The sequence below is a fragment of the Cynara cardunculus genome (assembly GCF_001531365.2).
Source record: "Cynara cardunculus var. scolymus isolate 2C chromosome LG 2, CcrdV1, whole genome shotgun sequence".
Taxonomy (NCBI): domain Eukaryota; kingdom Viridiplantae; phylum Streptophyta; class Magnoliopsida; order Asterales; family Asteraceae; genus Cynara; species Cynara cardunculus.
Window position 1 is genome coordinate 20,465,846 of NC_037529.1, and position 8,465 is coordinate 20,474,310.

Consider the following 8,465-nt stretch of genomic DNA (forward strand, 5'->3'; position numbering starts at 1 on the left):
CATAAGCCAGTTCTGCGACAAGGGTCTTGAAGTCAGATTCTGCAAAGGTTTATGTATCATAGAAACAAAGCCCGGTCAAACCATTATCAAGGCCAAGAGAGAAGGGAATCTCTATCTTCTGGATTTTCAATCCTCTGAGGGACAAAACACCCTTTGCCTTGTATCCCATAAGAGCGATGAAAATTGGCTATCGCACCAGAAGTTCTCACACCTGAATTTTGATGTCTTAAGAAAGCTAGCCAAACAGAAGCTGGTCAAGGGGATTCCTGATCTCAACTTTGAAAAAGATCATCTATGCTCAGCCTGCAAGATGGGAAAACTAAAACAGGCCTCTCACCGAACAAAGTCAGAAACCTCCTTCACCAAGCCCTTGGATATAATCCATATTGATCTCTGTGGGCCCATATCTACTCAAAGCCTCTCAGGAAAGAACTATATATTGGTACTCGTTGATGAATACTCCAGATTCACCTGGGTTGAGTTTTTGAAGAAGAAAAAAGATGTTCCTGACCTACTCATTGGGGTGATCAAAAGACTCCAAGTCCTTCTACTACGAAAACTCATTAAAGTTAGAAGCGACAATGGAACTGAATTCAAAAATGTCATAATCAATGAATACCTCATCAATGAAGGCATCATACAAACCTTTTTAGCAGCCAGAACCCCACAACAGAATGGAGTGGTAGAACGAAGGAACAGAACCCTTGTGGAAGCAGCAAGGACCATGCTTGCTTCATCGGAGTTACCCCTCACCTTCTGGGCTGAAGCAATTCTACTGCATGCTTCACCCAGAATTAGTCCATCATGAACAAGAGGCACCAGAAGACACCCTATGAGCTCATCAATCAGAGAAGACCAAATGTCAAGTATTTCCATGTCTTTGGGTGCAAATGATTTTTACTCAATGATAAGGAATATCTTCGCAAGTTCTACAAGAAAACTGATGAGGGGATCTTTCTAGGATACTCTCAAACCGCAAAAGCCTACAGAATCTACATCAAAAGGATAAAGATTGTAATAGAAAACATCAATGTGTCCTTTGAACTCCACACCAATGACTCCTTGACACAACAATTCAGGACTCGGACTTCAAAGAAGAGCATCTGATTCATCACTTGGCAAACCCAATGAATCAGAGTTAGCTCAATTATTTGAAGACATCTTCGAAGAAGAGTAATCTCCGGACATGCACCTACTGCGAAATCCACTTCCAGAAACGATGAAGAACATCAAGTGTCCAATGCTAAAGGTACAACTCTTACTAAAACTCGTGTTACTTCATCTTCCAGTTCTTCTGTGTCTTCAGATCAAGAACAAGAACCAGAGTCTAACTCTGGAGATGATCTCTTCGAGAGGGAGCAAGCAGTTCCATCAGTCGATGAAGAACTGGATCCTGTTGCTCCAGAACCCAAGTCAAGCACCAAGTGGACGAAAGACCACCTACATCACCAAATCATTGGTGATCCAACATCTGGTGCAAAAATGAGATGAACAACAGCCAATTGAGAGAGTTTGGTCAACACCATTTGACTCAATCAAAAACAAAGAAATATTTGGCGCTCTATTTTGAATAAGACATCTTTTGGGAGGAGAGATAACAGGCTTTTGGAAGAAAGAGGGTCCAGAAAGATACTTGTACTTCTAGTTAGCTAGTCTAGAAGTAGGAGTTGACTTTTGTCAGGTAAGACCCACTGGACATATATATTTATGGTTTTCAGTTAATTAAAAGAACATGAAATTTTTGGATAATTATATAAAGGTTTTTTTACGTTAACTTTCATGAATTTCCAAGGCTTTTTTATTATTCATATGTTTATTTACATTTTGTGTTTGTCTGTATAAATATATAGACATAGATATGTACGTTGTTTAGCTCACTCCTACTTTCCAAACTCTTTTAAGAAATTATTGGGTATTTATAAGTTATTAATTAAAAAACTTTTCTTCTAAAAAAGTGTTGTAAATTTTAAAATCAGGAATCTTACATTGTTTTATAGGCTCACTCTAGAAATAAATTGCAACACCAACCTGATTATAAATGATATATACTTGTTAGAAAAGTCAGAGACTCCTCAAACTTTAAATGATCAACGTCTGCTAAGTCCTCAGAGTTAGAAGGATCTAACTCAGTAATGGTTAGAGTAGAAAAACTATTCAAGGGAATAGCCTCTAAAGATATCAAAGTTACAGGTAAACTTTTGGAATTTTTTGAATCTCTGAAGAGATTCTTTTTCAGCTATCAAGACTGCTCGCGGTTCAGCAATATGCCGTAGAGAACACTGAGAGATAAGTTTTGGAGGTCTTTTAATACCTTTTGAATAATAGTACCAGGTTTCAAAAAAACTTTCAAAGAACTTTCTCAGAGTCTCAAAGTTAGAATATTCTTGACCTACAGTTCTAAGGTTAATAAATAAGCAACTAATCCTTTGATGTACCTTAGACGAAGATTTGTTTTTGCCACATGAACATTTCATATTGTCTCATCRGATTTATCTTTTTGGTCTYTTGTTTCAATGTACCTTCATATTGAACACAAAGTGTGTCCCACATGGCTTTAGAAGTTTTGAGGCTCATGATAGATGGTATACCTCATCAAGAAGTGCCATAGCAATGATGTTTCTCGCTTTGGTCTCAATGGCCACCTTCTTCCTATCTTCATCCATCTATCAATGAGATTGTTTAGCTACTTGCCTTTCAGGTATGGCAACATTAGTAACAATGGCAGAAACATAAACAATAGTTAGTAATGAAACATAAGGTCCATTTTGAATGTGGTATAGGATTTCAGGATCTACACCTTCTAGAAAGAGAGTCAAACGATTCTTCATAAACTAAACTTGTCTCTGTTGAATCGTAGGGTTTGGCAAGAGAGCTATTATCATGATAGTTGTTGTTTATGGTCATAGCCATTGTAAAGAATATCTAGAGGAGTATGAAAAAGAAAACGAACGCTGCTCTGATACCACTTATTGGTCCCAAAGGGTCTACAAGAGTAAATAGTTTGTAAAACGGGGGATGAATGCGAACACACAATTTTTCACTTTTAAGTTCTCTTATTGATGAAGAAAGAATCAAAATAAAATTTACAAATTAGAGGAACTAAATAAGGAAAAGTCCTCATCTAAACAATCTAAGAATCAATAAGTTTTTCTTACACAAAGAAAGTAGGAACAAGACAKAAGAGATTTAGACGATGTAGAAAGCATTGAAGGTGTGTCTAAAAAGAAGATTCTTCTAAGCTATTTATACTCATTGCATTAAATGCACCTCAGAAGGTACAATTCAGGTGTCAATAGATGAGTGAAATRCATGTATGGCAGGCTTTTGGTGGCATATGAACAGTTGCTTCAGGTAGTTGATAAGCACGTTTGGAGATAGAAAAAAAAAATTGTACCATACCTTTATCTGGTCGAAGCATGAGGTATGTACTTTTGTGCAAGAGAGTAAGACAAAATAATCTTGATGCACAAGAAATTGGTCCAAGTATAGAGATAGGTGGCTAAGGAGTCCTTTAGCTATTGTTGAGTCTTGGTCAGATTTCACATTAAATGTAGATGATCATTATATCACTAAATACCGCTTCGGATCATGAGTAGACCATCTTTATCTTCATCTACTTCTTTGACATCAATAAAGTTTCCTTTTATGTGAATTGTCTTTGGGATGAATTAAGTTCTAAACTGTTACTGTATATGTTTAGCGATAACTGAATAGACGCATACATACCTATTCGCTGGAACTAAAACTTCTAAAAACAAAACTAATTATTTTCACTAAGTAAAATGATCATCATCAAATCACTAAGAGAGTTTAGATAAACAAAATGTTATTTATATTTAACTTTTAAATTATGTCGTTCCGTTAAATATGTATTGTAAATAAGGGCCGAATTAGAAGAGGCCAGGGTGCCCAGGCTCCTCAAATTCCAATAAAATACTTTTAATTAAAATATATGGTTGTTGATTCTCTCTCTCATTGATTTGATGATAATTCCTTTTATCTATTTTGAAGTATTATGTTTCTGTCTTTCAGTTCCAACGATCATCATTGAGTCTGTTCAGTGATCGATGAAACATGTATTGTAAATCCTACAACGACAACGATACTTCAATAAGACAAAACTCACACCAAAGAACCTTCAGCGAAAGACGAAGACTGAAACTAAAGATTAGAGACTAGTGCGTTTGTGATCTGAAGAGGCATTCAGTGATTACAACCTGGTCTACATATGTGTGAAGACTTTCCAAGCCTCAGCGAATGCTGAAGAGACCTTCAGTGTTATTTCAGCATTCTGCGATCAAATGAAGCTTATTGTGCAAGATTGCTTTTGTCTTGTCCTTTCACACACAAAGGACAAACCCATACCCTTTCTAGAGTGTAGTACGGTACGGAACCAATTAGTTGACTCTATTCCTCACCAACTCCATGAAAGGATGTCTGCTCATGAATAGGCTTTTGTACTATTCACTGTATCAAAGGACAAGCTTTTCTCTATTATCTTGACTAGTATTCAAACCCTACTGCATTGCATTAAATGTGCATTTAATGCAATGGGTATAAATAGATGAGTGTTCTCTCCATGCAAACTACGTGCATACACACAAGAGATCACACACACATCTAAAGAACACTTACTCTTATCTTCAAGCAAGTTAGAATCCCTTTCAAGCAATCTAAAAAGTTCTTACCTAGAAAGAACTCATTTCCTTCTTAGTCTTAACAACAAATCTTTTCTCTTTGCTAAAATCATTTGTGTGTAAACTTAGATTATTTTAGATAGGTTAACTTTACCTTATTTATTTTCACATAAAATCTTGTAAATTTTGTATTGATCCTTCTTTATCAATATATATTTTAAATTAGAAAAGTTTTCTGTGTTTGTATTCATCCCCCCCTTTACAAACCGTTTCTATAAAACTCTTGTAGACCCTAATGGGACTAACAGGTGGTATCTAAACAGTGTTTTCTTCTCTTATTATTTAGTTGTTTTCTGCATTTTATTATCTCTTTTTCTCTAAATAATTTACTGCTTTCAAATGGATATACAAAAACACAAACACACACTTTCATGATAATGGCTCCCTTGCCAAACCTTCCCGATTTATCTGAGACAACTTTAGTCTTTGGAAAAATCGGATGTCCCTCTTTTTGGAAGGTGTGGATCCTGAAATTCCACATTATATAGTAAATGGACCATATGTTCCATATGTTGTTTCTTCGGTTGTCCTTGAAACAACTACGACTGCCACGATTCTTGAATGACAGATTCCTAAGTTCTCTCATCAATGGAGTGATGAAGACAAGAAGAAGATAGCTATAGATACTCGTGCGAGGTCTATAATAGCTATGTCTCTTCCTGACGAGGTTTATCACTCTATGATGAAGCTTAGAACCTCGAAATCCATGTGGGACACTCTCTGTGTTCAATATGAAGGAACCTCTCAGAAATATTAACTTAGTAAGACAATACGAAAGCTTTCTCTAAGGAAAGACTGAGATGTTGTCTGAAGTTCACCAAAGGTTTAATTGTCTTTTTATCAATTTAAGGACAGTTGGCAGAGAATATTCCAACTCTGAAAATTTAAGGAAGTTTCTAGAATGTTTACTAGAATCTTGGGATACTTATTCCATGTGTCTCAAGATATCCAACGACATGTCCTCTCTCTCTCTCTCTTAGTACCTTATATGGGATATTGCTCAATCATGAGCAGTCTCGACAGCTGAAGAGGAATCTAATTTAAGGATTCCATAGAAATGAAAAGCTCTCTGTTAGCTTTGATCTCAAAAGATTCTTTAGTTGAACTCCCATCTTCTTCTTCTTCTTCTTCTTCAGTTCTTCCTCCTATTACAATCACTGAGTTAGACTCCACTAACTCTGAGGATCTATCAGAGTCTGATCTTGCAGACTTTGATGAACCACTCGTGCTTTTAACTAAATCTTTCAGAAGATTCACCAGAAAAAGCAACTTCCACAAATTTCATTCGCTAACCATCAAGGAAAAGCCAAAGTCAGAAACTATTGACAAGGCTTCAGCGATCTGCTATAATTGTCACTGCAAAGGTCACTTTGCTGGTGAGTGCAGATCAAAGAAGACCGCATGCCATCTTTTAAAACCACATCCTACTTCAGATCTAAATTTGACAAATACCTGAAGCTGAAGGAGAAGTACAAGAAGATGAAAAGTTCCCAGCGAAAGACCAAAGGTCTTGTTGCTGAAGAGCATGTTCGGGCTRATTCGTCTGATGARTTACMATCTAAGAAAGACACCGCCTATCTTTGCTTGATGACCAAGGATGTCAAAGAAGAAGCTTCTGAGACGTCAACTTCTCATGATCCCTCATCATCATCTTCTGCTTAGATATGTCTCCTGAATAAACCCTCTTCTTCTTCCTTTTCTAGCCTATCAGCGTTAGATACGTTCATGGTGGACCTTTGCCCTGAATGGCAAATCTAAAGCAGAAATACTTAATCTTGATCTTCAAGAACATTTAAAGATTTGTAATTCCTAGATCAAAGAATTGACAAAGATCGACGAAGATCTTAAAGATCAGTCCATTGTGAACAAAACCATCACTATTGAAAGCGAACAGGCTATCGCTTAGCGTGAGCAAGCAATTGCTGAACTCAGGGATGAAAACGCTACCATTGAAGGATGRTGCAAAGCCTCTGTCAAAGCCTTTGAGATCATTAATGCTCAGATCCCTGCCAAGATAAAGACTGGTCTAGGTTTTTCCTATGATTAGGAAGATAGTGTCACTGACAGGTCCATGCTCAAGTTTGGCACATTTGTCTCTTCTATTCTTGACATTTCTTTCTCTCAGTATTCTCTTGTTGAGAGTCATCTTGATGGAACTTCTTCGAGTTCAGGTTACAAAGACAAAGGTAAATCCATAGTCACAACACCTCTGCCTAAGAAGGCTAACAAGTCACATATATCCAAATTAAATCTTTCAGCTTGTGCACCTTCTTCTTCTTCAGGGGCCAAGAAATCTTAATCTTCTCATAAATCTAAGTCTCAGCTCAAGGTGAATGCTTCATCTATGGAATCCAAATCCTCAAAAGTTCCTCCTAGAACTAATGACAAGGGAGTCCTTGGAGCTTGTCCCTCTTCTGATCTGGTACTTCCTGGCCCTAAAGCTAGCTTCAGCTATAGGAAGTGTAGACACTATGGTGAAACTACAGACATTGCCAGTAAGTGTCCTTCTACCGCCAAGGCTGGTCCCCCAGCCAAGGGCAAGAAAGTAGCTAAGGTTGAGAAATCAACCAAAGCAAAATCAACCACTAAGGCTGTTAAAGCAACCAAGGTGAAGAAATCCACTAGAGCCTCCTCTTCAGGCTCAGTGAAGACAATCACTGACACTAAGTCTTCAGTGTCAGTTGTTGTAGTTCCTCCTACCACTAAAGCCTCTTCGTCAGGCTCWGTGAAAACACCTACTGACTCTATTYCATTAGTGTCAGAGGTTGTTTCTAATTCCAMTGAATCTTCTTCAGGTTCAGTGAAGCCATCTGCTGAYGCTGGTTCTTCAGTTTCAGTRGATRATGCCTCTGACATTATTGGACCCAAATAGAATGGGTACCAAAARCATTTTTAAACTGTTTTCTTATGCAGGAAGWCAAAGGTATATGGTATCTAAATAGTGGATACTCAAGAGACATGACCGGAGACAAAGCMCTGYTTATCAACTAYAAAGAAGAAAGAGGCCCTTYCRTGACCTTTGGAGGTAACRAAAAAGGATATACCAAARGTTTTGGTATATTAACCAATGATGCAACCACATTCAGGCATGTTGCATAYGTTGAAGGGCTGAAGCACAACCTACTCAGCATAAGYCAGCTGTGTGATAAAKATTACACGATGRAGTTCTCCAAGAATTCATGCTATGTCTTTGACAAAGATGATAAGGTTGCTCTAACCGGCTCTCATCTAGAGAATATCTACATCATCAACATGGATTCTTCTCTCACTGAGAATAGTTGTTTCCTCTCTAAAGCTTTGTCAGATATCAACTGGCTGTGGCACAAACGACTTTCTCACCTTAACTTCAAGACACTCAGCAAGTTGTCTAGTAATGATCACGTCACTGGTCTTCCTCAACACACATTTGCAAAGGAATCCATTTGCTCAGCGTGTGAGAAAGGAAAACATACAAGAGCTAGCTTCAAGTCCAAGCAAATCTCTTCAGTGACATCGCCACTTCAGCTACTGCACATCGATCTATTTGGTCCACTGAACGTGCAATCTATTGTTGGAATGAATTATACACTCGTCATTGTTGATGAGTACTCCAGGTACACTTGGGTCTTCTTTCTCAAATCCAAAAGTGAAGCACTAGAAGATATTATATCATTCTTCAAGAACATAGAAGTACTTAATAATATTAAAGTACGATCTATTAGAAATGACCATGGTACTGAATTCAAAAATAGCACAATGGATAACTTCTTTGAGGACAAGGGAAAAATG